Genomic DNA, 10,196 nt, shown 5'->3' with positions numbered 1-10,196 from the left:
TCACGGACTTATCCAGGAATCGAACCGGACTAGTGCTGAGTTCCCTGATTCAATTCTCGAGTGGGTCTAAGAGCCAATCGGTGGTTTCAATTCCTAATTTGTAAAACCTTGGCCGATTTCTAGTTCCAGGATGGAAACCAGCCCACCCTTCAACTGATCACCTCTAATTTCAACACAACATACGACAGACCCAAAATAATATGGAATGTCATGAATATAATGTACTCAAACTTCATAGCATAATTAAGCTAAGCATGGTGCTTTCAATGTCGCGATTTGACAAGATTACAAAACTTGATTATGATACATGCATATGAATTGTCAGTCCTACAGATTTAGCCACATACCCCACCATCACAAACCTTCATACGGACGTTAACATTTCAAAGGTGTATGGATTAAATAAGTGAAAGCGTATAAAGCGTATTCGAAAGAAACAAGAGAGAAACTTCAGTCGCAGATCATCAAAGTATGATTTAAGTATATTTCTTAAGAAGCATGAAGCATTTGGATTGCACAACAGGAAGATGAGTTTGCTAGATGTGTTTCGTAGTCCTCTGCCTCTCTAGATGGCAGAGCCTCTCATTTGTGCTCAGGACTGGTTTCAGTTTTCATTGACTCCCATTTCAATTGAGGAAATCTTGGAAGAGCTTGAGAAGTTTGAATAGGGTAAAACTTTAAATTTTTTAGTACATTATATATTTATGATCGAGATTTACTATCAATATATTTTTGTTGATGCTTTTATCAGGTTTGGTAGCGGAGTATGCGGTTGTTTTGGATGATTGATGGGGATAAATTACCCAATTAATCAGAAGCGAGTCTTAAAGTTTTAATTTTGTCAATTTAGTCCCAAACTTTTACATGAATATCTAATGTAGTCACTCTAACTAATTTTTGATGGAAATTGTTAACATGACAATTCAATCATCTCTAACTAACCTACATGACACATCATTGCATTAGTGATTTTCCACAAAAATTGGCTAGACGGACTATATTGGAATTTCGCATAAAAATTTATGACTAAATTAGTAAAATTGAAAAATTTATGATTGAATCGGCTTATTGGAAAATTTCCCCTTATTGATGGAATTGAGGATTTCCATTTCATCTGGATGATGTTCATAGGTACACGATAATATTAACTAGTATGATTGGTGTTTCCATTGATGACATTTTTGATTTCGTTATATGGACCGAATCATTGTGATATTTTTTTCCTATAGGCGGATCACTTTGGTGGAAGGAAAACATGTGGCAAGCATTGAAGAGGTGGACCACTTTGAGGAACCTCAAGTCACTTTTATTTTTTGTTGCTTCTGCTCATTTTCTTGACATTTATTTGGTCGAGAGGATGAATCTTCATTGTTCATTTGGTGGATGGATCAATTTTTGTTTTTCAAATGAGAATTGTTCCTCAGTTTTATTGATGATGTTTGTAATTTAGCTCGCGAATGTAAGAGACTTGTGAGGCTTTGTTCCCCAATGATAAGTTTTTTCCTTTTGGGGTCTAAAATATAGTTCTCATTCATTAAGACAAAGGATAAATAAACATGTGTGCAAATTCAAAACATAACAAGGCCCATAGGGCTTGGGGGATGTAAGATCCAATTAGAACAAAGTTTCTTTTTCGTTGGGATTTTGCAACCCAGTCCGTCCCTTATTTGCCTCTCTAAGCTGGGCCTGGACTTCCTTGATATGCAGATTACTTCCCAAGAAACTTCTTCGGTGCCTGACAAGCCGTGAATCAGATTGGACTTATCTGAGTTAAAGTTTAACGGAGGTACTTGAGCGAGATCCGAATAATAGCTCCATCAATGTTCAGCTTTAAGACGCCCCCTTTTTTTGGTGGTTGCCAAACTCAATTTGATGCTTGTCTAAGCTCAGTTTTTTACTTTGATCTAGTTGTCGAGCGAGCAACACTTTCATATGTAGCTGAAGCAACTTCCAGTAGCTTCGTCAGGTCTGGGACTTGTGCTCCGAACAAAAAAATTGTTCCTTTCCTTCTAGATGAACCAGAGAACAACATAGGGAAATTCGAACGGTACCGAAGTATGTTGAAGTTAAACTACCCATCCTCAATTCTAGACAAACTTGAGTTTGATATGCTGATGTTTAGGGCCACATGAGACCATACCTTTGATGTCCAGAGCGCAACAAGAAAACAAGCTCGATTGTCTCACGTTGCGAATTGCAAAGAGAGCACACTTGGTCAGGTACAATTTTCCTTTGAACAAGGTTATCCTTAGTAGCGAGTGCATTTCGGCAAGTGCTTTAGGAGAAAAAAATTTAATTTTGAGTAGAGTGAGAGCCTGCCATATCCTGTTCCAGAGAGCTGGGGGCGTTTGAGATGAAGATGATGCCGATTTCTTATTTTTATGACTTATGGAATGTGTATTTTGAGAATTATTTTACACGATTGATGATTAGATTATTGTATTATAGGTTTTTTTTTTTACTTTTAGATAACAGGTTTTTGAATTGTTATTATACGGTTATCGGTTTATTTGCTTATTTGAATATGTTTATTAGGTTTCCATGATAGGTTTATGTCATGGGACAAAATTAAAAAAAAATAAAATAAAATTGAGAGACAGAAAAAAATCTCATTTTGGGCTCATCAAGGCCGGCCCAAATTAACAAAAGCCCAAAAGGGCAAAAGCCTACGCTGGCCCAGCCTGTGGTCAACCTCAACCACAGTACTAAGCCTAGCGGTTCTCGTGTGGTTGATGAGGGCCGCCGCTCCTCATTAGACGGCTAAACTGCGGCGGCGGCGGCCCCCCATAATGCTGGAGGCTTTGGCTTCCCTTTTATCCTTTTAGGCCTTTTTTTTTTTTGTGTGTGTTAAATTTTGGATTTTACATTTTTCTTTTTTAAAAAATTGACCTTTTTTTTTACATGGGCCACATTTACGGCACACCAACGTATCAAATGCTTCGAAAATAGTTCACAATGTCACGTTAGACTAGCTTACCACATTAGGAAGACTGGCTGAGTAGTCGCTAAAAGAATATCATTTGTATATGATGCAAAAACTTTAGAATTTGATTGCATTTTTCAAATCATTTTGAACTTGATTGTAGCTTATGTTAGTCGTTTAGGGTTTTTGGATCTTCTTTAAATATTTCTAACTTTGAATTCTCTTTATTTTTATTTCATCCATATAAGAAGTTTTATAAACTTGATTATCTTTATAGAATATCTCTTGAAAGTTAAATTATCCCTTGTCTTTTCCTTTCCATTCACCTGGATCTCTTCCCTTTCATCGATTTTGTTTGGGTCCTCATTTTCTTCTGAAAAAAGGGAAGGAGAAGGATTTTTTTTTGGTGAATCCCTCTTGTTCGTGTTTAGTTCCATTCGTTTCAAAAATTGTTTCTATTTATACATTTGTTTCTTCTTTGCCTTTCCCCCTTGCTTCTGTTTATGAGGTTTCTGTGAAGTTTTTAGTAACAATGGATGATGGTATTATGCCTAAATAGTAAACACAAGTAATAATAAGATAATATTAAAGATTTGAGCCATAGAATTTCTAAATACTGACACAATGTACGTATTTGATTGAATAAGTACATTTGATTGAATAGAATTATTTTGTTGTATCCAAACCAATACCAATTCAACCCATTTCATGAAAAAAATGTGATTGATTAACCAACCAACAAAATTACTTGTTACAAATAACAACTTGTTATTGCATCCATACATATAAATGTTGATTGATATGGCTAATATTGAACTAATGGTTGAATAATTGAAAAATGAGATTATTTAGAAATACACATTAAATGCTAAGATTAAGCATTGAATTTTTTTGTAATAGATCCATAATCAAAAAAGTGTTTGGGATTGTTCTAGGAGAAATGAAACAAAAGATATGGTAGAGCTAGGATAATTATTGTATGAGGTTTACCCAATGCTAGATGTAGAGGTGCATATAGATCGATATAAACATCATGAGCTGTCCCATAATAAAATCCGTTGTTCTTGATACCTTCTTTTGGTTCCTTCTTTTGCTTCTTCTAGAACCCAAGCTTGGAGAAGGAAAAGAGAAGAGGGTCTTATGGAGAGTGTGGTGAGAAATCAATAGTAGAGTCCAACCATAACGACCGAATTTATTATCTTCATACATAAGGATACTGGATTCCCCAGTAGAAAAGATTTCAAAATATCCCAAACCTCCATTTTTTCTTTTCTATTTCAATTTCTTTTCTGGATTATTATATGATGATTTTTTTAACTTTTCATATATAGAAATAGGAATATATAGACTAGAAATGGCATTTCTTATGTCAATGGACACCAAATGGATATTTAACGAATGGAATTGTGATACAGATGGAATATAATGAAATAGAGCCACTTTGTCGTTACCTATGAAATGAAGCATGTAATGAAGCCACTACGAAGAAGTTTCGGGAGTTACGAAGGAAACTTCGAGCTCATTTTGGTTATGAGTTGAGAATGAGAATTGAACTCTATGAGATCGAATCTCCCATTGTTCCTTAGTAGCTTAATGGTAGAGCGATCGGTTATTAACTAATTGGTCGTAGGTTCGAATCCTACTTGAGAAGATTTGATTCATTTGGAATTAAAGTCATTTTGATTTAAAGATTTTAGAATGAAAGGGTCTTCTTTGACCGTTAACCCATTCGTTCAGTGTGTCTTTGTTTCTATTGCATTCTATCTCATCGTATCATATTCCGTTCTTCGATATTTGAAAATCACTGTCAATATCTCAATGTACGTTTGGGATAACCCTTAGTTCCATAGTCTTGGGGTGGGGCTATTTACAACTAACTAATTAAGAATTCTCAAATGTATTAGTATTAGCAAGTGCATAAAAAAAATGTTGTTATCAATTCCCTCGAAAGGCCACAATTACCCTGTCATGCCCCGAACCTCTAAGACTGTGCTACGACCTGTGCTCATCGAACCTTTACTTATCCTTTGGTCATTCGATTATGACATCCTAGGAGATGTCGCCGACCCAATTTGTGATAACATTAAAACGCACAAACGAAAACGTAAGCAAATCTCCAACCATCAATGAACAAGGATAGTTAAAAACATAATCATATATATAATCAATATCTCATACACCACAAGTGCAAGGGTTAAACAACTAGCTTCATCATATCTAACATGCCTAACCGTTTCACCACGACCTCTGTCACGCCCCGACCCTCAGGCACGCACACATCCCTTACTTTTGGTCGATTTAAAAATGCGATATCCCAGGACTATTGTTGACACCTAAATTTTACAATTTTATTTAAGACTTAATCATGTACAAGATTAGGAATTACCCACAAAACAAAAACAAAAACAAAACAAAACAAAAGAAAATACAAAAAAATTAAAAAAAAAAAAAAAGCGAGAGAGGCCATTCTCTCTTTCTTTTTCCCCCACACATAGGCCCTTGTGCGGCCCATCTTTCTCTTCTTTCTCCTCGGCTCAGCTCATGCCCAGCTTTCTTCCCCCCTCCTGCTGGTCTTCGCTGAAAAAGACCTACAAGAACAGAAAAAAAACAGAGTAACCAGGCGAGCAGCGAAAGCGGGAGAGCGAAAGGATCGGGTGGCGGGACGGCCAGCATGATCCACGGGTCGGAGCGGCTCGGTCGGCAGCTGGCATGGCTGGTCTTCGCACGATAACCTGCAAAAAGAAAAAAAGGAGAACGAGGGGAGAGAAAGAGGGAGGAGGGAGAACTCCACAAGGGGAGGAAAGAATAGAACGGAGAGGGAGCTTGGGCCAGAGAGGTCTTGGAGAGTGAGAGCTAAAGCAAGAGAAGTGCTCGAGATCCCGCTTCTTGACCCCCTTCTTCTGGAACCGTGAGAAACCGAGAGAGCGGAGGAGGAGCCAAGGGGAGCACGGAGAGACGAGAGAGAAACCAAAAAGAAAAACCGAAAGAGAGAAAGAGAGAAAGGCCGAGGTGAGAAGCTTGAATCGGCGGAGAGAGCCGGCGAACTGAGAGAGCGGTACGAGCAACCGTGAGCGGTTCAGTCACGCACGGGCTTGTTCGAAGATCTTCCCGACGACATCCTCGAGCTGACCAGGTAGGTTCGGCTCCTCCTTGTTCCATTTTAGGCGCACCGGGCTGGAGCTCGCGGCCGTCCGGCTCGCGCAAGCTCTGGCCCTCGTCGCCCTTGCGTTTCGTTCCCATGTTCCTTGTATGTTGTGTTCGAGACCCCCAAGGCACGTTCAAGGCTCGATTGAGCCAAAAAAACCTTGAAATTTGGTACTGCACTCCAACTGTTCGACAAAATACCTCAGAGATGTTCGAAAAGTCAGTTCTTGTTTTAGCTTAGAATCGATCCTTGCTTACATATGTAGCTGCTGAATCATGTTTCTTGTTCGTATGGTTATTGTGTTTTGGCGTGGCCTTCGTAAAATAATCATGCGTAGTCGGGAGAGTGAGGGTTTTCTTTGTTCCGGTGAACGGGTTATCTGTTGTCGGAAAAGGTGGCCGGCCGCGGTCGCCGCCGGTCGAGCGGTATGACCAACGGGCCATAATGGTCCAAACGCCGGTGAACCTTCGCAAGAGATGACGTTCGTTGGCACTGGTTTGGTGGGGAAATTGTCGGATGGAAAGGGGTTCATGAAGACGTCGGGGAAGAAGAAGATGCACGAAGAAGAAAGCACGCGGAGGAGGAGACCAAAAAAAAAAAAAAAAAGAATAAAAGAAAGAGAAAATATGGAAAAAGTGAAAAAGTAAAACAAAATATTAAAAAGAAGGAAAAGTTGGTCTTGGGAAGGAGGAGTCGCAGGAGGGAAAGAAATAAAAAAAAAAAGGGAAAAGAAAAACCAAGAAAAATCAGAAAAAAGAAAAGAAAAGCAAAATAAATAAAAAATAGAAAACTAAAACAGCAAAGCTGGCCTCGGGAAGGACAGTTGGGCAGAACGTGCAGGGGAAAAGATGATGTGAGGAAAAGATAAAACAAATAACAAAAAGAATCCTTAAAAAAGGCTGTAAAAAGAAAAATACAAAAAAAATGTTTTTAACCCAAAAATGTTGGATCCGAGTTTGGGTTGGGTCCACGGGCGGATTGGGTTTACGGTCCGGACCCATTTTTCTGATTATAATAATATTAACTATTAAGAAATTATATTAAAAAGAACCAAAAAAAAAAAATTCAAAAAAATGAAAATTCGTTTTTTTTTAATTAAAAAATTAAAAAAAAATCAAAAAATTGGAAAATGTCAGGAAATTCTGATTTTCTTTTGAAAAATTTTGCAAAAAGATTTTATGAGCTTTTTAAAAAAAAAAATGGAAATTTCTTAACTTTGGAGTTGTGCTAAAAAATTGACTAAGCCTTTGGGGCTTTACCTTAAGGTTTCAATTGTCCTTAGGGACAAATGCCTTTTGAATGCACAATATTGATATGTTGATTTTGGCTTCTCTTTAATCTAGTTAGGATTAGTATTTATCTTTTCTTTGATGTTAAATTTTGCTCTTTCATGCAATTTATTTAGTCATTTTTCTTAATTGCTAATTGTTATTTTAATGATTGTGCACTCCGTATGATCATCTCACATGTTAGTGGATAGGTATAAAATCAATCCAAACTGCACGACAAAAATCATTTCTTTTAAAATGAACAAGATTAGGTACCGAAAGGGCACTAATTAATTAATTAGTGTAATCAAGTCCCGATCCTAGACTCTCGGGTTGCGTAGGAAGTGAGGCACGCTCCCATGCCTCACTTGGTTTCTAGCCGACCCCAATAGGCTAGTGGCGACTCCTTTTGTGCAAAATTTCTTAAGAATATCCCAACGTCACGCGGGGTATGGGCTTGGGAGAGCTCGCGCCTAATCATTGGGCCTTAGGCCCGTCTTTTAGGCAATACCCTAAACCTGTTCCCTCCCCCGAGGGTAGGTCTTGACAGCCTTGGCGACTCCGGCGGGGACTTGGTTTTAAACCTTAGAGGACTTAGGCCAAAATTAATTTTGTTCAAAAATATTTTTGTTTGGCAGCGAGGATTTCAGGTACGCCCCTAACATGAAAGGTGTTAAATGTTTTTGCAGAATGGGAGGTATAAGGGGAAGTGTTTGCTCACCTTTGTCTTGCAGGGAAGTGTAGGAATGTATGGTTTATTTTTCATGTATGAAGTGCTGATTGTTTATAAATTGTCATGCCTGCATCCCCTGCATTGCACTACACTATAGCACACACTACCTGCCGCCGGACTTGGGCCGCATAGGATCATTTAGGATGGTGTTGAGGTGGATACCACTCCGACTACAACCGCGTAGTACGAGTCGCCCATCTCTACCCCGAAATTTCTTTCTTCACGTCAAAGGTACCCACCCCGGTCTGCAACCGCGCAACACGGGTCGGTTCTTTGACGAAGCCGGAGTCATGGGTAACCCGACCTAGCCGCGACCTTGCTGGTTCAGTCCGGTGATCCCATGGCTTCATTTTGGGCCATATAGAGTAAAAATTGAACCACATCTCATGTGCATGTCTATGTAAAAAAACAAAAAAAAAAACAAAGGTCGGCACCCATTGTAAGTGTCATTTTCCTTTTTATTTGTTCATTTTGTATTGTATTTTCATCTTAAAATTCGCGGAAATCAATCGCATGCCCTCGGTGATGCAAGCTTATGATTGAAAAATTGGCAATCACTTTTGACAAGTGAGCATTTGAATGCAAGTTCTAAGCATTTTGATTTGGCCTTGTTGAACACATAGTTTTGTTTAAACTTCTAGTTATGGGCTCGAAATCATTTTGAAAAAAAAAAAAAAAAAAAAACTTTCAAGTTGTGATTTTATATTTGGGCACAAAAATTGAAATTGCATTTTTTTATCAAATTTTCTCATTCTCATATTTTGGGACTATAATGCAAATCATTTTGTGTACAAATTCCTCAAAATAGAAATCACTTCATTTTTCTAGGAGTAAAATCACAAATCAATCTTTCAAAATCAAAGACACTTTTGCATTACGAAACTTGGAATAAAAGTGGACATTCGATTGATGGCCCTGGATTGATAATTTTAATGATGTTTTCTCTTATGATAAAATTTTGGCGAAATACTAAAATCCCGTAATAAGGATTGTGGGGCATGTATCGTCGCCTCGATTTTATTATAAGAAGCGACGTCATTAAAATATCATTTTCTCTTATTCACATATTGACATTGTCATCTTTTTGCAGGTTATGCACGATGCTCTTTGACATTCTCATGGTGACCATTCAGGACGTGAATTCTAGAGCGAGGACAAGAGTTGTTTTTACTTTCATCCGTAAAAAGAGTCTCTTGTATTTTATCAATCTTTATTCTTGTTAAGAAACATGTTTTCCGTTTTAGGTTTTGATTTGCAAATCCAATTTATGCTCTTGTAAATTGTGCAACTCACATTTTTAATGATGGAATTCGAAAATCATCATTTTAAAAAAAAAATAATACAAAAAAGAGAGCAAATTTAGAATTGTTTTAAGTGAACCTATACATTTACCTTCCAAAATGAATCTCAAGAAAATTTGTTTAATGCCCTCTCTTCATATAGTCATTTTCTTGGGCTCATCGAACTCGAGGAGCAAGCATGCGTCGAGGTTTCGTTGGCGCCAATTTTCCGTAAAAGCGGAACGAAGTCAAATTCTATTCTGAGAAGTTTTGTTATTCGCAAATGCCTTACGTGCTAAAATAACCCGTTGACCTCGTTCACTTTGCATGATGAGACAAATGAAGGGAGTTGCCAAGTATCCAAAAGGGCGAATTCAAAGGAAGAGTAAACTGTATCGATTCCAGTTATTCATTTCTAATACCGTTTCTGACATAATTTTATTTTCATTGTCAAGGAGATATCAAGAGTGCCAAGTTTTGTAACGTTCCCAACAAACGCAATGGAGCACTTTTAAGTCTTGTTCATCTTAAACAAAAAGATTCAAATGAAAGAAAGTGGGCAATATTGTCTATTCCTCCATGAGAGATACATTGGGATGTTGATCGCTTGACTCTGAAAAGGATGTATCTCGTTCCTAAACTTGATTTCTCTTCAGCATAAAAAATGACATGTCCTTTTTCTATGATACAGGACGAGTTCGAACATAACAAAGGATTGTCAAATGAAGAGTGGCAGAGCAACGTCTGATTTTTTTTAAAAAAAAAATCTCTCATCTCCCCACAAACAAAGGTAATATATAAAAAAGTTGCACCTTGACCATAGAAGCAGCGCCTTCCACCAAGGAAT

At 37.7% G+C, this 10,196-nt stretch overlaps 1 non-coding gene and 1 pseudogene across 1 annotated transcript; one reads left to right on the top strand and one right to left on the bottom strand.

Moving 5' to 3' along the window:
- Window positions 1–3,382: 3,382 nt before the first annotated feature.
- LOC120288381 lies at window positions 3,383–4,185 on the bottom strand (annotated as a pseudogene).
- Window positions 4,186–4,502: 317 nt separating this feature from the next.
- Window positions 4,503–4,574, top strand: TRNAN-AUU. The gene has a single exon. It is a non-coding gene; the product is annotated as a tRNA-Asn (tRNA).
- Window positions 4,575–10,196: the final 5,622 nt, after the last annotated feature.

This window comes from Eucalyptus grandis, chromosome 9, assembly GCF_016545825.1.
Source record: "Eucalyptus grandis isolate ANBG69807.140 chromosome 9, ASM1654582v1, whole genome shotgun sequence".
NCBI classification, from domain to species: Eukaryota; Viridiplantae; Streptophyta; class Magnoliopsida; order Myrtales; family Myrtaceae; genus Eucalyptus; species Eucalyptus grandis.
Note: the sequence above shows the minus strand (reverse complement) of the source record. Positions and strands in the feature narration are given on the sequence as shown.